The 21,480-nt window shown below is 38.2% G+C and overlaps 1 protein-coding gene across 5 annotated transcripts in view; it reads right to left on the reverse strand.

The window, feature by feature from the left end:
* Positions 1 to 21,480, reverse strand: part of BCKDHB (branched chain keto acid dehydrogenase E1 subunit beta) — a 214,994-nt gene that overhangs the window by 114,837 nt on the left and 78,677 nt on the right. The gene's annotated exons all lie outside the window — the stretch shown is intronic.

The following is a 21,480-nucleotide window of genomic DNA, read 5'->3' on the forward strand; positions in this document are numbered from 1 at the left end:
AGAACAGAAATTAATCTCTTCGTGATGTGATGGATAGAATTTGGAACATCAATTATAATACCATATGGCCAAGGCACAGGTCTATTTTGTTTCTCCATTGACTACAAACAGCTGTGGTTTTTAAAGATTCTTATGTACTTTTTATGGTTTTATCTTTTCCCATTGAGTGCCTTGTTCTTGGGCTATCATTGTATCAGCTTTAGGCTTCCCTGTTACCTCTGACATCCTAACCTTGCCCCATCTTCCAAAGAAAGGTGAGAGCATATGATGAATGGTTTCCTATAGAATGAGCATGTGTGTGTGTGTTTAGGAATGGGTTTTATGGCCGCTACTTCAAGCTACTTCTAATTCTTTTTCTACCTATTTCAAGGTTATGAGCCACATCACGAGAAAATGGGAGATTCTACAAAACCTAATCTCTAAAGACATGGAAAGTTCATGGGACAAGAAATGCTTTCTTATTTCACACCTTCTCCATGCTGCTGTAAGTTGTGAACACAGAGAGCTAAAAGGCAGTGTTGTGAGGGTGTGAGGGAGCTAGATGAGGACATTAAAAACTACAAGGAGAAAGCAGCTCTGAAAGCTGCAGTGCCCTGTGAACACTGAGAAGGCAGCAACATGGACTTAATAGACAATAGGAGAACAGGTCAGGAGAAGCTTCCTGGAAGAGATAACTTGTAAACTGAGGGTGGCAGATGAATCAGAGCTCACATCCATTCTAGGGAACGAAGGGCAGAGGAAACAGCACACACCAAGGCACTGCAAGAACAAAAAAATGGGTTTTCTGGGAACGACAAATGGTTTGGTGTCATGGGCTATGACATCTGTGTGGAAGAAATGGCAGGAAAGGATGAGACAGTACAGTGGGCTCAGCTAATGGAGGACCAAATATGCCACCATAAGATTTTACATGTTGTCCTGATGCCAGTCTGAAAGCACTGCCAGAATTGAACTATGGAGAGTAATAGCAAGAAGGTTTTTGGTTTAAAAAATTACCTGGGGAACACCTGGGTGGCTCAGTAGTTAAGCATCTGCCTTAGGCTCAGGTAGTGATCCTGGGGTCCTTGGATCAAGTCCCATATCAGGCTCCCAACAGAGAGCCTACTTCTCCCTCTGCCTATGTCTCTGCCTTTCTGTGTCTCTCAAGAATAGATAAACAAAATCTTAAAAAAAAAAAAAAAAAAAAATTTACCCAGGCAAGAAGGGCGGACTTCAAAGGAGCAAGAGGACACTGTGTCCTAGGGAGAAATGATGATGATTTGAATAAGGCAATGAGAATGGAAAAGAACTCATGGTGGGAGAGGTACTGCAGGTGGCCCACTCCACATGAAAGTGGGCTTAAACTGAGGGGTGGGAATGGGGGGGCAGGGACAGAGGGAGAGAAGACAGTAGCAGCTATGGAAAATTTAAAAAGTAAATGCTAGAGAGGTTACAAAAAAGTCACTATAAAACCCAGCCAGTGGGGATCCCTGGGTGGTGCAGTGGTTTAGCGCCTGCTTTTGGCCCAGGGCGCGATCCTGGAGACCCGGGATCGAATCCCACGTCGGGCTCCCGGTGCATGGAGCCTGCTTCTCCCTCTGCCTGTGTCTCCGCCTCTCTCTCTCTCTTTCTCTGTGTGACTATCATAAATAATAAAAAAAAAATAAAATAAAATAAAATAAAATAAAAAGTTTAAAAAAAAAAAAAACCCAGCCAGTGGATGTCTGTCCTACTTACAAAACTGGAAAAATAATTTAGTATTTAATTGTGGTAAAAAGAAGACAAAGCTGGCAAAAGAAAGTCTAAGGACACAGGTATTTTACTAGAAATATAAAAAGAGGAATTTCCTGTGCAAAACATAAGAGATGAAGAACTTCTGATGTCTGTATTATTTTCTTACGTCACTTAATGTTGGAATATAATACTATGTTCCAAAACGCTAAAGGACAGTTTTCCTTTATTCCACATAGTCTTTGACACAGAAGAGACAGGTTAGACCATCCTCCCCATTCCTTCTCTTAACATTTCTGCCAAATGATCTCCTATTAACGAGGTTCTCACAACCACAAGGGACAATTCATTTCATGTTTTGATAGTTCCAAATAATTTAAGTTTCCTTTAAGGACAAAACTGATACACAGTCTCTTTTACTTTGACAGAAAATCACTTCCCTGCAACTTCTATCGAGCATTTCCAAATACTATACCCTAGAGTTTCACATCATGAATCAGTTTTAACATTGAGAGGGCGAAGATGGCGGAAGAGTAAGGTCCCCAAATCACCTGTCTCCACCAAACTACCTAGAAAACCTTCAAATTATCCTGAAAATCTATGAATTCGGCCTGAGATTTAAAGAGAGACCAGCTGGAATGCAACAGTGAGAAGAGTTCGCGCTTCTATCAAGGTAGGAAGACGGGGAAAAAGAAATAAAGGAACAAAGGCCTCCAAGGGGGAGGGGCCCGCGAGGAGCCGGGCTGAGGCCGGGGCGAGGGTCCCCAGGACAGGAGAGCCCCGTCCCGGAGACGCAGGAGCTGCACCGACCTTCCCGGGCGGAAAGGGGCTCTCGGGGAGTTGGAGCAGGACCCAGGAGGGCGGGGATGCCCTCGGGCTCCCCGGGACAGTAACAGAGCAACTGCGCGCCCAGGAGAGTGCGCCGAGCTCCCTAAGGGCTGCAGCGCGCACGGCGGGACCGGAGCAGCTCGGAGGGGCTCGGGGGCGGCTCCGCGGAGGGGGCTGCGCGGCCCCGGGAGCAGCTCGGAGGGGCTCGGGCAGAGGAAGAGGCTCCGTGCGGAGGGGGCTGCGCGGTTCCAGGAGCAGCTCGGAGGGGCTCGGGCGGCGGCTCCGCGGAGGGGGCTGCGCGGCCCGGGAGCGCGAATCCACCAGCGCAGGCTCCGGAGCACAGGGCGCCGGGACACAGCCCAGGATCCCGCCTCCTCCGGGACAGGCAGAGACCGGGAGGGCCCAGGACAGCAAGGACGCTCCTGCCCCGAGCTGAGCAGATCAGCGGCCCTGCCCCGGAGCCTCCAGGCCCTGCAGACGGAGAGCTCCGGAGCTGAATCCAGGTTTCCAGAGCTGCCCCGCCACTGGGGCTGTTCCTCCTGCGGCCTCACGGGGTAAACAACCCCCACCGAGCCCTGCACCAGGCAGGGGCACAGCAGCTCCCCCAACTGCTAACACCTGAAAATCAGCACAGCAGGCCCCTCCCCCAGAACACCAGCTAGACGGACAACCTCCAGGAGAAGCCAAGGGACTTAAAGAACACAGAATCAGAAGATACTCCCCGGTGGTTCTTTGTTTGTTTGTTTGTTTTTGTTTTTGTTTTTGTTTTTGTTTTGTTTTGCTTTTTGATTTGTTTCCTTCCCCCACCCCCTTTTTTTCTCCTTTCTTTTTCTTTCTCTTTTTCTTCTTTTTTTTTTTTTTTTTCGTTTTTTTTTCTTTTTCTTCCCTTTTTTTTTCTCTTTCTCTTTTCTTTCCTTCTTTCTCTCCTCTCTTTTTCTCTTTTTCCCAATACAACTTGCTTTTGGCCACTCTGCACTGAGCAAAATGACTAGAAGGAAAACCTCACCTCAAAAGAAAGAATCAGAAACAGTCCTCTCTCCCACAGAGTTACAAAATCTGGATTACAATTCAATGTCAGAAAGCCAATTCAGAAGCACTATTATACAGCTACTGGTGGCTCTAGAAAAAAGTATAAAGGACTCAAGAGACTTCATGACTGCAGAATTTAGAGCTAATCAGGCAGAAATTAAAAATCAATTGAATGAGATGCAATCCAAACTAGAAGTCCTAACGACGAGGGTTAACGAGGTGGAAGAACGAGTGAGTGACATAGAAGACAAGTTGATAGCAAAGAGGGAAACTGAGGAAAAAAGAGACAAACAATTAAAAGACCATGAAGATAGATTAAGGGAAATAAACGACAGCCTGAGGAAGAAAAACCTACGTTTAATTGGGGTTCCCGAGGGCGCCAAAAGGGACAGAGGGCCAGAATATGTATTTGAACAAATTCTAGCTGAAAACTTTCCTAATCTGGGAAGGGAAACAGGCATTCAGATCCAGGAAATAGAGAGATCCCCCCCTAAAATCAATAAAAACCGTTCAACACCTCGACATTTAATTGTGAAGCTTGCAAATTCCAAAGATAAGGAGAAGATCCTTAAAGCAGCAAGAGACAAGAAATCCCTGACTTTTATGGGGAGGAGTATTAGGGTAACAGCAGACCTCTCCACAGAGACCTGGCAGGCCAGAAAGGGCTGGCAGGATATATTCAGGGTCCTAAATGAGAAGAACATGCAACCAAGAATACTTTATCCAGCAAGGCTCTCATTCAAAATGGAAGGAGAGATAAAGAGCTTCCAAGACAGGCAGCAACTAAAAGAATATGTGACCTCCAAACCAGCTCTGCAAGAAATTTTAAGGGGGACTCTTAAAATTCCCCTTTAAGAAGAAGTTCAGTGGAACAGTCCACAAAAACAAAGACTGAATAGATATCATGATGACACTAAACTCATATCTCTCAATAGTAACTCTGAATGTGAACGGGCTTAATGACCCCATCAAAAGGCGCAGGGTTTCAGACTGGATAAAAAAGCAGGACCCATCTATTTGCTGTCTACAAGAGACTCATTTTAGACAGAAGGACACCTACAGCCTGAAAATAAAAGGTTGGAGAACCATTTACCATTCGAATGGTCCTCAAAAGAAAGCAGGGGTAGCCATCCTTATATCAGATAAACTAATAAACTAAAATTTACCCCAAAGACTGTAGTGAGAGATGAAGAGGGACACTATATCATACTTAAAGGATCTATTCAACAAGAGGACTTAACAATCCTCAATATATATGCTCCGAATGTGGGAGCTGCCAAATATATAAATCAATTATTAACCAAAGTGAAGAAATACTTAGATAATAATACACTTATACTTGGTGACTTCAATCTAGCTCTTTCTATACTCGATAGGTCTTCTAAGCAAAACATCTCCAAAGAAACGAGAGCTTTAAATGATACACTGGACCAGATGGATTTCACAGATATCTACAGAACTTTACATCCAAACTCAACCGAATACACATTCTTCTCAAGCGCACATGGAACTTTCTCCAGAATAGACCACATATTGGGTCACAAATCGGGTCTGAACCGATACCAAAAGATTGGGATTGTTCCCTGCATATTCTCGGACCATAATGCCTTGAAATTAGAACTAAATCACAACAAGAAGTTTGGAAGGACCTCAAACACATGGAGGTTAAGGACCATCCTGCTAAAAGATAAAAGAGTCAACCAGGAAATTAAGGAAGAATTAAAAAGATTCATGGAAACTAATGAGAATGAAGATACAACCGTTCAAAATCTTTGGGATGCAGCAAAAGCAGTCCTAAGGGGGAAATACATCGCAATACAAGCATCCATTCAAAAACTGGAAAGAACTCAAATACAAAAGCTAACCTTACACATAAAGGAGCTAGAGAAAAAACAGCAAATAGATCCTACACCCAAGAGAAGAAGGGAGTTAATAAAGATTCGAGCAGAACTCAACGAAATCGAGACCAGAAGAACTGTGGAACAGATCAACAGAACCAGGAGTTGGTTCTTTGAAAGAATTAATAAGATAGATAAACCATTAGCCAGCCTTATTAAAAAGAAGAGAGAGAAGACTCAAATTAATAAAATCATGAATGAGAAAGGAGAGATCACTACCAACACCAAGGAAATACAAACGATTTTAAAAACATATTATGAACAGCTATACGCCAATAAATTAAGCAATCTAGAAGAAATGGACGCATTCCTGGAAAGCCACAAACTACCAAAACTGGAACAGGAAGAAATAGAAAACCTGAACAGGCCAATAACCAGGGAGGAAATTGAAGCAGTCATCAAAAACCTCCCAAGACACAAGAGTCCAGGGCCAGATGGCTTCCCAGGAGAATTTTATCAAACGTTTAAAGAAGAAATCATACCTATTCTCCTAAAGCTGTTTGGAAAGATAGAAAGAGATGGAGTACTTCCAAATTCGTTCTATGAAGCCAGCATCACCTTAATTCCAAAGCCAGACAAAGACCCCGCCAAAAAGGAGAATTACAGACCAATATCCCTGATGAACATGGATGCAAAAATTCTCAACAAGATACTGGCCAATAGGATCCAACAGTACATTAAGAAAATTATTCACCATGACCAAGTAGGATTTATCCCTGGGACACAAGGCTGGTTCAACACCCGTAAAACAATCAATGTGATTCATCATATCAGCAAGAGAAAAACCAAGAACCATATGATCCTCTCATTGGATGCAGAGAAAGCATTTGACAAAATACAGCATCCATTCCTGATCAAAACTCTTCAGAGTGTAGGGATAGAGGGAACATTCCTCGACATCTTAAAAGCCATCTACGAAAAGCCCACAGCAAATATCATTCTCAATGGGGAAGCACTGGGAGCCTTTCCCCTAAGATCAGGAACAAGACAGGGATGTCCACTCTCACCACTGCTATTCAACATAGTACTGGAAGTCCTAGCCTCAGCAATCAGACAACAAAAAGACATTAAAGGCATTCAAATTGGCAAAGAAGAAGTCAAACTCTCCCTCTTCGCCGATGACATGATACTCTACATAGAAAACCCAAAAGTCTCCACCCCAAGATTGCTAGAACTCATACAGCAATTTGGTAGCGTGGCAGGATACAAAATCAATGCCCAGAAGTCAGTGGCATTTCTATACACTAACAATGAGACTGAAGAAAGAGAAATTAAGGAGTCAATCCCATTTACAATTGCACCCAAAAGCATAAGATACCTAGGAATAAACCTCACCAAAGATGTAAAGGATCTATACCCTCAAAACTATAGAACACTTCTGAAAGAAATTGAGGAAGACACAAAGAGATGGAAAAATATTCCATGCTCATGGATTGGCAGAATTAATATTGTGAAAATGTCAATGTTACCCAGGGCAATATACACGTTTAATGCAATCCCTATCAAAATACCATGGACTTTCTTCAGAGAGTTAGAACAAATTATTTTAAGATTTGTGTGGAATCAGAAAAGACCCCGAATAGCCAGGGGAATTTTAAAAAAGAAAACCATATCTGGGGGCATCACAATGCCAGATTTCAAGTTGTACTACAAAGCTGTGGTCATCAAGACAGTGTGGTACTGGCACAAAAACAGACACATAGATCAGTGGAACAGAATAGAGAATCCAGAAGTGGACCCTGAACTTTATGGGCAACTAATATTCGATAAAGGAGGAAAGACTATCCATTGGAAGAAAGACAGTCTCTTCAATAAATGGTGCTGGGAAAATTGGACATCCACATGCAGAAGAATGAAACTAGACCACTCTCTTTCACCATACACAAAGATAAACTCAAAATGGATGAAAGATCTAAATGTGAGACAAGATTCCATCAAAATCCTAGAGAAGAACACAGGCAACACCCTTTTTGAACTCGGCCATAGTAACTTCTTGCAAGATACATCCACGAAGGCAAAAGAAACAAAAGCAAAAATGAACTATTGGGACTTCATCAAGATAAGAAGCTTTTGCACAGCAAAGGATACAGTCAACAAAACTCAAAGACAACCTACAGAATGGGAGAATATATTTGCAAATGACATATCAGATAAAGGGCTAGTTTCCAAGATCTATAAAGAACTTATTAAACTCAACACCAAAGAAACAAACAATCCAATCATGAAATGGGCAAAAGACATGAACAGAAATCTCACAGAGGAAGACATAGACATGGCCAACATGCATATGAGAAAATGCTCTGCATCACTTGCCATCAGGGAAATACAAATGAAAACTACAATGAGATACCACCTCACACCAGTGAGAATGGGGAAAATTAACAAGGCAGGAAACAACAAATGTTGGAGAGGATGCGGAGAAAAGGGAACCCTCTTACACTGTTGGTGGGAATGTGAACTGGTGCAGCCACTCTGGAAAACTGTGTGGAGGTTCCTCAAAGAGTTAAAAATATACCTGCCCTACGACCCAGCAATTGCACTGTTGGGGATTTACCCCAAAGATACAAATGCAATGAAACGCCGGGACACATGCACCCCGATGTTTCTAGCAGCAATGGCCACGATAGCCAAACTGTGGAAGGAGCCTCGGTGTCCAACGAAAGATGAATGGATAAAGAAGATGTGGTTTATGTATACAATGGAATATTACTCAGCTATTAGAAATGACAAATACCCACCATTTGCTTCAACGTGGATGGAACTGGAGGGTATTATGCTGAGTGAAGTAAGTCAGTCAGAGAAGGACAAACATTATATGTTCTCATTCATTTGGGGAATATAAATAATAGTGAAAGGGAAAATAAGGGAAGGGAGAAGAAATGTGTGGGAAATATCAGAAAGGGAGACAGAACATAAAGACTGCTAACTCTGGGAAACGAACTAGGGGTGGTAGAAGGGGAGGAGGGCGGGGGGTGGGAGTGAATGGGTGACGGGCACTGGGTGTTATTCTGTATGTTAGTAAATTGAACACCAAAAAAAAAAAAAAAAAAACACAAAGGTAGAACAAGTTATTTTTATGTATATCATTATTTATATATATAAATTCATTTTATATATCCAAAAAAAAAAAAAAAATAACATTGAGAGGGCAATTCTTAAAGCACCTTTAAAAAATTAAAAATAAATCAAGTAGTTGATTTCTTCTACATGATAATCAACAACCAAGGCTTTTGGTTCTTGCAATGATTTGTCATTTAGCTGTTGAGCATGTAGGCTGTATTTATCACGTGCATGGATCTGTCCAGTTACAGTTGTCTCACTACGTCTTTACACTGGCTTAGGTAAAAGATGGATTGTAGCTGCCAGTCACGTGTCTTGTTTTCCTCGATTTATTGGCAAGAAATAGAAGTTGCCCAAGAATGATAAACATCTGAAATTTGGTAAACTCCATTGGAAGAATTTATTTTACTTTCTTTTTCACCTCCAGTTCTGAATTGTGACTATTGGGCGAAGAAGTACCAGAGGTACTCAGGCTCTGAGTGACAAAGCCAGTCACTCAAAACTACTACCTCTGCAGGAAATTTCTGTTATCTTTCTCACTAAGCCAGGACTCTATATAATGAAGTCAGGACTTTCTATTTTCTACTTCACAATTCCATCAGTTCAATACTGGGCCTTAGAAATATTACATTCAACGTCTGCTATCATCACTATCATTCAATATTGTTCAGTGGTTCTAGTCAAACGAGAAAAAAAATAAGTATCTAGATTAAGAGACAAGATTAGTCTCCCTTGCAGAATAAGATTACCAGCCTAGAAAATCAACTAAGAAACGACTGAAATGAGTAAGATTTCAGTGAAGGGACAATACGCTGACTGAAATAATAATAATAATAAAAAAAAATCATCATGCTTTTGTTAGAAAGAAAGAAAAGAAAAGAAAAGAAAAGAAAAGAAAAGAAAAGAGAACATAATAGAAAAGCTTTCCAGCTCAAGTGATAGACTGAATACATACTTTTGTATTTTTTCTCTAAGACAGGAAATGAATACAAAAGGGAGAAAACCTGTAAGAGTCAAAACAACCAAGTTGGGGAGGCATAGCAACTATTAGACAAAGAGACTAAAACAGGTGTCTTGTGGATGTGTGATGAAGATGCAGATGAGGAGCAGAAGAAGCCAAAGCCCAGACACGTGGGGGAGTGGGGGGAGGGTGTCCAAGGGAAGAGGAAGTTAATCTCCCCTGAGGCCCCAGATGGGCTCACCAGCAGGTGAGGAAGCTGGGTGTAAGAACCAGGAATGATGACAGGGGAATTAAATAGAACAGCTGTGCCAATTTTCCCACTTCCCCCAAATAAAACACATCTTTCCAACCCTGACCGCACAGACAATCCAGGCAAAGAAGCTAGTCTGATTCTGTAGGCAATTTGAATGGTTTTATCACAATCTAGAAAATCTATTATCCAACTGATAGGCCTATTCTGTGAGGGTTGATGTGTAAAAAGCTAGCCAAGCACAGTGGTATGTTGAGAGGTACCCATCTTCTCCCAATATAACACAAGTATATAAAGAAGCATTATCTTTAAACTCCAAAAAAAAAAAAAAAAAAAAAAAAAAAAGGAAAAAAACTAAGTAAAAGTTACTGTAAACAAAGAATTCTATATCCAGCCAAATATCAATCCAGTGTGAGTGCAAAACACACACATTTTTTTTTTTCAAATGCAGGTAATCCCAAAAGCCTCCCACATTCACACAATCTCTGCTTGATGAAGCTAATTATGTATGTTCCCTGGCAAAATGAGGGAGAAAATAATGAAAGAGAAAGTCAAAGGACCCCAAAAACAATGTCTTCAAAAGTACAATGGAGAAACATCCCTAAGAATGAATTTGCAGTGTATTTAGAGGATGGCAGTGAAAACTGGAACAGAAGGTCAGAGGGCTGGCTCCTATAGAGGAAAAAAAAAAAAAAATGGATTCCAAGTGATGTATTGGTTTTCAAGATATGTTAAAGGCTGACTATGCTTTTCAAGGAGAAAAAGAATAGGTAATTCAAAATCCTTAAAAAAAAAAAAAAAAAAAAAAACCCAGAATGATCCAAATGAATGCTATAGTCCAAACAGGAAACATCTAAAATGTGACAAGATTTTGTGGAATTACTGCACCATACGAAAAGGCGAACCATTTGTTCTAGAGGCCAAGAATATCTCCTTTTAAGTGCATAGGGGCAAAGACAATTGGACTAAAATTTAAAAAATAAAATAAAATCTTACCCCCCTTGTCAGCTCAGTGGTAAAAAATATTTGTTAGCATAATATCAAGACTGTTTACTGGTTTTTAACTTTTGGAATCAAACGTTTGGAAGATTTAATTATGGTTATAGAACAGAATTTAATGTTATAAGTCTCAGCTATGTAAAAATAAATAGTTGATACAAAACAGAAATTAGAAGAGTGAAGACAGAAGTAGAGGGCACCAATGTCATCTTACACCGTGAAATGTGGAGGGATATTGAGAAAAATTAACAGAACAAGATAAGAGATTTAAAAACATGAAAATCAAAAGACAATCAGTAGATGAAGTAACTCAAAATTGGGGAAATGATAAGATGAAGCTAATAGGTGAGGCAAGTGCATTGTATCTTCATGTGTCAGAGTGGGGAATGATGTTTAAAATCAATAAATGAAGGTATACATACATTGATTATACACAGATACGTGTGTATATACATTTGTGGATATGTGTATATTAGACCTCTTCAATTGTGGGATAACCCAACATTTTTTAACACATTCTCCACATTTCAATAGTTTCCTTAATTATCAAAATCCTACTTCAAGGTAGATTGTAAAAAAATTATTTCCAGTCTCTATCATAGCTAAGATAAAGATGTAACCTAGGCGCCTATCAAACCCAATTCATTAGTGAACTCTATGAGGGACTGGGGGGGGGGGGGGGGAGTCCAATTTTCTGGCACAAGGTATGAAACATGTCTTTAGGTCAAAGTAGCAGCTACTGTCCTACTTGTGTTGGCACAGATGCAATTCACCCCAGCACATTAATGTTTTATGATGCTAAGAAATACAGTAAGAGGCAAAGCATAACCACAGAGCCGAGAGCCTCAAAGAAAAAGTTCCATACACTATGCCTCTTGACTCAGGCAGGCCCATCTGCTCTGGTTTAGAAGTGTTTATTGCATGGTTCTCCCCAACTTTTATGCATTTTGCCCTTAACGCCATAACTCAGCAGGTTCACTCCTTCTTGATTCCAGTTACGAAGCTGTAGATGTTTTAAACTATCTGCCTAACCTACTTTTTCCCCATAAACCCTGTTATTTTTGCTATCTGTTTAGAATCCAGATCTTGGCAGAAATTAATAAATTATAGCCAAAAGACCTGTACAATGTCTTAAAGATATGGAAGTAGCCATCAGAACCAACTAGAGAAGTGGTTAAAGGTGGCTGTGTTTAAGGGTGGGCCTAGAAACAGGGATGGAAAATATTGCTTTACATGGTATGCTCTACTAAACTGTTATTTACATGATAATGTATTTAATTTTTTTAATCTCTTCCTTTACACACAGAAAAGGGAAAAAGGAAAATTGTAATAACGATGATGCAATTCACAATAACAAAAATGCTTAAAGCACTGAAAAATAAACTTCAAGATGTGTCACAGATATATAAGAAACTATGCCACTTAAAGATATAAAAGAAAATGCAGACAGAAAGAAAACCAAAGTTCCTGGAAGAAAAAGCAACAAAAGCATATAACAGGGAGTATGTGTGTGGTTGAAAAGGTTAACTATTTATGACTGGTAAGGGTGCTTTCAATTTTGGAGTAAATTATAGAAGTAAGTGGTATTATTCCCTATGTTTATTTTTTAGAAACCTTTGTAGATGACAGTTTCAATAAAGTTTTAGGTTATAGTATCTAGACACTGCAAAACCAAGGTATTCCTGATAGAAAACGCAAGAAAAACTTACCAATTATAGCATAAATACTACAATTTCCTAAGTGTAAGTACCAGTTTAATGGCCATCAAAAAAAAAAAAGAAAAAGCCAAACCCAGAAAGAACAGAAAGTCAACAAATGTAGATTTCTTACATTACACCTAAACCAGATTTCTGTTAAACTAAAAACACAAAGTACCTATGAGCTTTTTTTCACTATGAAATGAGGTAATGGATTTCTTTCTTTTCATTGCTATCTAACAGCAAAAGCAAATAGTTTCAACAAAATGAAAATCTTGAGTGAAACTCAAATAATTTTAAGTGTATAAGGGGACACATTATGTAGGATTAGAAATGGAAAAAATATAATTATAAAATTTAATCTTGCTTTCTCCGGCTCCATGTAGAAGGAAAAAAATAATGCCAAATGAAATGAAATATGGTAGTGTGATTTACAAGGTGTATACAGTATTTAGGAATGTTATATTTTTTAAGAAGTGTTATACAGGTGGGCAAATGTGAGAGAAAATTCTTGAAATGTTATATAATATTTGCAAGCTCAAATTTAGAAGTATTTCATCGATAAAGCATAAAGTTAGTTAATCGTAAAATAACTATTCTAACATAACATGAGGCATAGTTATACTATGAAAATGTCAGCATTCCAGAATTTAAGACCTAACCCTGAATTGCAGTTCTGCCACTTATTAGCTGAGTCACGTGGGGAGGTTTCTAACTTTTCTAAGACAGTTTCCTCAACTCTAAAATGGGAATAGAAATTCTAGTGTAGAGAATGAACACACTTATACCGGAACACTTTACAGTTCTGACAGTAAGCCCAGCCAAAAAAAAAGAAAGAAAAACAACCAGAAACTACATCTCCCCACAGTAAATACGTTGTTTCAGTCACCAATATATTCTATACTTGCACGTTACATTAAAATTACATCACAAATCAAGTTTCCTCACCTCTGAAAAATATTTACAAATTCTGCTGAAACCCTGCTTGAGAAGCTGCACGCTGTAATAAAAAGGCACAGGTAGGGAGCCCAGGAATCTCATCAGCTGTGTGACCTGGAGCAAGTTACTCAATATTCTCACCTATAAAATAATGACACTGACATCTAATTAGGAGAACCGCTGTGAATACTAAGGGAGATATGCATAAAACATGTTGTTTTAAATTATTATTTGCCATTCACTAGGCACTATGTCAAGCCTTGTATAATACATAAAGTCAATCAGAACCCAGGCATTATTTTATCTTCTTCAAAACCTATCTAAAATATTAAGTCATACCAAAAATAGACCAGGTAGCAGCAGTGATACTCTCGGGACATTTTTTTCTAACAGAAATTACCAGTTTTTCCTTTAATTTCTTTCACTGAAAAACTGAATTATTACTACATATTTCATGCTATTTTTGAAATACAGTAAGATTATTCAACAAATATTTACTATCTTCTCTATACTGTACACTCTTTAAAATTCTGAGGAATACAGTAATAAAATTCACAGAACTCCCCTGCCCTCATGGAACTAAAAACCATATTTTCATTATTCCTAAAGGAAAGCACTTAATTTTACCCCAGATAATACTGAGTCTAAAAAAACGTTTTTGAATCCTCTCTTAGATTTTTGATATTAGCAGCTTACAATAATTATGAAAGAAGTACATATTTAAAATTACTTATAAGTCTACATCAGAAAAATATATTACTCTCAATAGTTCAACACAACATGTTAAATCAGTAATAATTTTAAACCTAAATATCCTTGCACTATCAAAGAGACCTATAATTTTCATCTGGGCATATTCTTTGATTACATGTTTTTATTAATAGCTTATTTACAGAGTGAAAGAAGAGCAGAGGGAGATTTCTAATTTGTTTTCAGTTAATAAATCATCAGTTGTTCTGATAAACACATTAAAGAAGACTTTTGGGTTACATTATAATATATGCTCTAGCAAAAAAGTGCTCTCATACCATTTATTCAGAACTGCAACATAAAATATGCTTAATTTACAATGACAGAGCCAGGTCCCATTGTAGAAACCTGGTGATTTTAACCATAAAACTTGGCTTAAGAGAGGCCTCTAGTGGTTATAGGTAATTATTAGCTCCCCTTCCCACCCCCAATACCTCACACTCTGGTGATGCTCTTGTTCTCATCCATTCCCATATTTCCTTACCTCTCCCCTCACCAATTAAAAGCTTCAAGCAAAGGAGCTAGTATTCAAGCAGTGAATTATTCAATCAGGTCCAAGAAATCAACTAAAAAAGTATGTAACTGAGAGTACTAAACCATTATAGATTCTCTAAAGGCAAATTCTCCAACCTCCCCGTAAAACCAATGTAGAGCCATTCAGTACAAAGTAAAGACCTTAAATATTATTTTGCAAGTGTTACTAATCTTACAAAAAATGAGATCTAAGGTAATTTAAATCAACGTTATGAAAATAATCTAAAGGCTACAAAATCATAATTAAAGTCATAAAATATAACCCATACATTTTTATGCTTAACTTTAATGGAATCTTGGGTCTTCTAAGCCAGTTTTGCACTATTCAACAAATATGCTAACACTGGGTGCAAATATGGAGAGTAAGCAAACTTGGTTCTTTTTTTTTTTTTAAGATTTTATTTATTTGACAGAGAGAGAGTACAAGTCGGGGGATCAGCAGGCAGAGGGAGAGGGAGAAGCAGGCTCCCTGCACAGCAGGGAGCCCAACATGGGGCTCCACCCCAGGAACCCAGCATCAGACCCTGAGCTGAAGGCAGATGCTCAACCGAGCCATTCAGCTGCCCCACACACTTGGTTATTTATATATAAATGCTTAGCCACACCCAAGTGACCAAGGTTTAACTTCTTCCCAGTTCCAGTCCTCAATATCCATTTCCTCTTTTATTGAAGGAGTATGCTCCCAGAACCTTCCCACCTCCACCCCACCTGCCAGCCCTAGAACCTGCCTCACCTTTATCCAGGGCCCTAGTGAAATCTCTTGAAGAACAGAAACAGCTAGAGTGAAAGAACAGAGGGGATGTTAAATGCACCCTCCCAACTACAGTCACTTCCTCATGCCACAGCAAAACTCCTTCCAGCTTCTGTCTCACACTGTAGGACCACGGAGGTCTTGCCCTGCTCCTTAGGATACTCCCCAAATCCTGAAACTACAGATGTCTTCACATGTAGCCAAAGAGCAAACATTTGCATCTACAGGCACATCATCAACTTTTGCTACAGAATTCAGGTCGAAAAGAGAGGGAAAGCAAGAGGGAAGTAGAGAGAAGAGCAGACAGGATAGAGAAGTTCCTTTCTAAATCACTTCCAAACTTTGTTAAGAATTTGAAAGGTAACAACCCACCTCCTGAAAACCTCAAAAAAAAAAAAAAAAAAAAAAAAAGCAGATTACTTTAGGGGAGGAGGAAGGGGCTTTGAGACAGTATCTCATACCAGGGTTTGAACAGAGAAAACCCCTGATCAGAAGCAGTGCAGAGCTGTGATGGATGTTAAAAGTCACTCCTAGGACCAATAGGAAGGCCAAAGGGAACAGACGGAGGCTAACCTCTTCCAGATCTAAAGCCCATGACAATGACCCACCTGCAAAAAAGCAGGCAAGGAAATAAGAGGAGAAAGGTTCTGAAAAGCCTAAATTGGTATCATAAGGTCTGAAGAGTAAAGCATGTGTTCTTGATTCATGAGAAATCATTACAGGCCTTCCTTGGCCAATGCATATGTCTCAGTTATAGTTTGGTCATCTGGATCCCATGCACAGCTGGCAATAATGTGACAGCAAAAGATAAAAGAAAATTTAAATTTAAAAAACTTAAAACCATGAAATTAAGCACAGAAATATATCAATGAAGTAAATAACCATATACCTCAGTAAATGTAAATGTCTTAACACAGCATAACAACCCACGTTCATTTGGACTAAATTATTTTTGAAAGATGAAATCATATACGTTATGCTTTCCTTGAGAAAAGTGAAAAGTTTTTGGAAATACTGACATTCAAAAGGTTAAGAAGTTTTAAAAGCTGCTACCCAGAAATAGTAACTCTCATCTATATAGAAAATCATCATAAGATCTCAATTCTCAGAAACTATAAGATAGCTGAGGTTTACTGTAGTCACTTTCACTTTACTTTTTAGAATTGGTCCTATTCTAATGAGAATTCAAATGATAATTTCTATATACCATTATGAAAAATGGATAACTGTTAAGACAAAACACAAGGTCAAACTAAAGCTTATTAAAACCTTAGAATAAATGCTTCAGCTTAAAAACAGCTTTATTCATAAAGCAATAGTGCAGAGCTACTTTTTAAACTTCTGTATAAGCATCAAAAATAAAAAGTATCAAATTCAAAACATTTCAATCTTAAACAATTTTCATGCATATTAACAAACATTTTTTCACTGATATTCATTATAATCACAAAGCAAATACTCACTGAATACCAAACCTAAGTATTTTTTCAGGTTCTTAGAATTCAGCAGTAAGCCAACAGACAAAAACCCCTCCCTCACAGACTTTACCTCCTAATGGGGGAAGAAAATTGACAATATAAATAATAAAGTTACATAATATGTTAGATCATTTCATCTCTCTAGAAAAAAGGAGGGAGGGGTAAAAGGGAGTCTTGGTAAGAGGGATGGGATCCAATATCAAGTAATGGGAAACTACTGAGACTAGAAGGGACATCGTGTGACTCATGTTTGAGAGGACTGATTCTGCTTACGACAAAGAAAGAGCAGAAGCAAGACAGTGCTTTGAGGCTATGGTCAAAACCCAGGTGAGAAATGCTAACAGCTGGGGCCAGGATCAAGTAACAACATTAGAGGGAGTGGTCAGATTTTGGAGATATTGTGGAGGCCAAGCCAGCGGGATCTGTTTTGGAATTGAATGTGGGCAGGTAGAAAACGAAAGAAAGAGAGAAATCAAAAAAGGCTCCAAGTATAAAGGCAAACCCTTCTTTATTTCAATAATTAGCATAATTTAATCTTTAATTAAAGTATAAGCATGTCAAAGCTCTGAGTCAATGCTTTCTCCTCTCTATAAACTTGGGGAAAATCACCTACATCTTGTCAACTGTCATTTTTCTTTTTTTTTTTTTTTTTTTGCACTGTTGCCTGTAGTTGATTTTAAGTTGAAGGACAATATTATTCTTGAATCCTGAGTTTCTGTCAAAGACAGTCATTCTCCTGCCAAAATCAACTTCTTATCCATAGGCAACTTTTCTCAATTTCTACACATTAAAAAAAAAAAAAAAAATCATTTCAAGTTGGACAGCACCTCAAGTCTAAGTCTGCCTGGCCACTGTTTTGTTTTTTTTTTTTTCCTTTACTTTGTAGTTCACTTTTTAACTCACTTTAGATGTGGTCTGTATCTCAGCAGGAAAATTCATTTGAACTTCAACACTTAGCCATGGCTCTTATTCTTGGGGGTCTTAGGAAGAACAGCTCTACTTAGTGGTATGGGGTTTCTGGCTGACTGACCAAAAAAACTCCTCCAGGTCAGAGCACACCAAGGTTCTAAGTCTATACAAAGGCTTACTACAATATAAATTCAAGGAAATTAATCAATGACAGTACAGTGGTCTAACTTTACCCCAGTACAATGCTGTAATTATTATAACCTTACAACACACCTTTATCATAACATATTTGATAAATAAGTTCCCCGCTTTATTCTTCACAATTACCTTGGCTATTCTTGGCCTTACAATTGATTAATAGGGTATGTGCTTCAGTTTGCTTGCATTTTTTCTAATTTCCTTGAATGATGTTTTGTGATTTTCTGCATAAAGCATCACTCAATTTCACCCTAGATATTTGATTTTTTTGAGGATTTTTCAAATGTTATCAATTTATTTCTTATTTGTTACTGGTACTTTATATTTATTTTCTATTTGCTGCCAGTATATAAAAATATAATTATTGTATATTGCCCTTGTTTCCAGAGGCGCTGGTAAACTCAATTCTAATGATCTGCCCTTAGATTTTACAAGATCGGGATGCCTGGGTGGCTTAGCAGTTGGGTGCCTCCCTTCGGCTCAGGTTGTGATCCTGGGATCCGGGATCAAGTCCTGCATCAGGCTCCCTGCGAGGAGCCTGCCGCCCCCCTCCCCCCCTCTCATGAATAAATGGATAAATCTTTTAAAAAAGATTCTACTAGATCTTCCTACATACAAATTATCTTATCTATGAATAGTTAAGTTTTACTTCTTTCCAATCCATATGATTTTTGTCTCTCTTGCCCTTATGTATGGGCATCCTTGTTGCATTCTTTTTTTTTTTTTTTTTTTTAAGATTTATTTTATTCGTGAGAGACACAGACAGAGAGAGAGACAGAGGCAGATGGAGAAGCAGGCTCCTTGCAGGGAGCCTGATGTGGGACTCAGTCCCAGATCCTGGGATCACGACCTGAGCATAAGCTAGGCACCCAACCACTGAGCCACCGAGGCGTTCCTCCTTGCTGCATTTATTTTTAATAATAAATTTATTTTTTATTGGTGTTCAATTTGCCAACATACAGAATAACACCCAGTGCTCATCCCGTCAAGTGCCTCCCTCGGTGCCCGTCACCCATTCACTCCCACCCCCTGCCCTCCTCCCCCTTCCACCACCCCTAGTTCGTTTCCCAGAATTAGGAGTCTTTATGTTCTGTCTCCCTTTCTGATATTTCCTACCCATTTCTTCTCCCTTTCCTTGCTGCATTCTTGATCTCAACAGGAAAGCAGTCAAAATTTCAGTAGGAAATACAATTTCTGCCGCAGGCTTTTTATAGCTATTCAGAGCTTACAAGGTAAAAAGTAGCCTTATCAAATTAATAGAATTCCCTTCTATTTCTAGGTTACTAAGAAATTTTCATTATGAATGGATATTGACTCTTAACAAATGTTTTTCTGTATTATGAAGATCATTGTGATTGTTCATGAACCATTTCCTGTTCATGTGGGAAACTGCATCGACCACTGTGTTTGTGAATGTCAGACACCCTTTGCACACTTGAAATAAACCCTCACCTTTAGTTTTTTATAGTATTGGATTTGACTTTCCAATATTGTGTTTGATTTTTACAACTACATTCATAGGAAATATGTGTCTATAGTTTTGCTTTATATAGTGTGTCCAGAACAGTTTTGATATGATGATTATGCCAGCCTTATAAAAAAGAATTTGGAAGTTTTCCCTTTTGTTCTATTTTTTGTAAGAATATTCATAAGAAATGTGTTTTAAAGAATTTACCAGTAAAGCCCTATGGGTCTAAGGTTTTCCTTATATAAATATTAATAAAAATAGATTCAATTTCTTTGATGTATGACTACTGAGTATAACTAATTTTTATTTTGAAAACATTATATTTTCCCAGGAATCTTTCCATTTCAACCAAAACTTATTGGTAAAATTGTTCATGACATCCTCTACTTCTATTGTCTCTAGGCTCTGTGATTTCCCCTTCTTCATACCGGATATTCATTTGTGTTTGCCCTGCTTTTCCCATTAGTCTTGCTAAAGGTTTATCAAGTACACTGGTCTCTTCAAAGATCTAATTTTTACTTCATCAAACATCTTTATTGTACATTTTCTGTTTCACTGATTTCTGCTCTTTATCACTACATTTATCCTATTTTCTCTAGGTTTGATTTTCTTTCTGGAGATGCAAATTCACATCATTAATTTTTTTGTTCTTATTCCTGTTTTCTAAATATATGTATTTATAGCCATGTTGTCTGCCTCCCTACATTCAATGTAGGGAGTACATTGAATAATAGAAACCTCCGAGTATGGCTTAGCTGAATCTTGAAATTTTTGATACGGGGTACCTTCATAACCCTTCAGTTCAGTAGTTTTCTAATTTCTGTTGAAGCTTCTTTTACAATCTATGATTTAAATATAAATTATTTAATTTGTAGGAAGTTGAGGCTTTTCTAGTTTTGTCTCAATTTCTAACTAAACTCTACTGTTGTCCAAACATACTCCAAATGACTTCAAACATCTGAAGTTTAAGATTATATTTATGTCCTAGTATTTGGTCAATTTGGATAAATTGAACAAGGCATATTGTGGCATTTTAGAATGTATATAAATAATGAATCATTATGCTGTACACCTGAAACTAATACTGTTCTTCAGTGGAAAAAAAAATGTCTTATATAGTTGAGTACAAAATTAGGACAAGTTTGATAAGTGTTCAGATCTATATACTTACTGATCTTATCTGCTCCTCTGATCAGTTTTTAAGAGGGGTGTCAAGGTCTCCCACTAGAACTGTGGATATATTTACATCTCCTTTCAGTTTTGTATTTTGTTTTGCTTTATGTATTTTGAAACTCTGCTATTGATGACATAATAAATTTAAGACTGTAATATCCTCATGGTAGGTTGATTCCTTCAGCACTATGAAATGTTCTGTTTCTAGTAACATTTCTTGCCTTAAAAGTTTTATTTGAAATTACTATGGCTACACCAAAGGTCTTTTTTTTTCCCCCATCTATCTCAAATTTTCTGTGTCCTTATATTTAAAGCATTTCTCTCATAAATCACACATTGGTGTTATTTTTTAATGAAGTCTGACAATCATAGGTTTTTGCCAGACTTAATCCATTTGTTTTTAATTATTATACTTAGGTTTATATCTATTATCTGTTTTCTATTGACACACCTGTTTTGTTTTGAGTTTTTTGGTTTTTGTTTTTTTGTTTTTTAAACACATTTGGCTTAACCAAATATTTCTATTCATCTATAGGTCCCTTTTGAACTTGCTGCATATACACTTTCACTATTATTTCAGTTGTTAGTACAGAAGTTACAACATGCATCCCTGACTCACTATAACCTAATAAAAATATTACACTTAATTATCCCACAACAACAGAATATTTTAACTCCATGTAAGCCCATTCTGACTATCTTCTGGATCACTTTCCTTCTGCCTAAAGAACTGCCTTATAGAAGGGAGAAGAAATGTGTGGGAAATATCAGAAAGGGAGACAGAACGTAAAGACTGCTAACTCTGGGAAACGAACTAGGGGTGGTAGAAGGGGAGGAGGGCGGGGGGT

Source organism: Canis lupus, chromosome 7 (assembly GCF_048164855.1).
Source record: "Canis lupus baileyi chromosome 7, mCanLup2.hap1, whole genome shotgun sequence".
In the NCBI taxonomy this organism is placed as follows: Eukaryota; Metazoa; Chordata; class Mammalia; order Carnivora; family Canidae; genus Canis; species Canis lupus.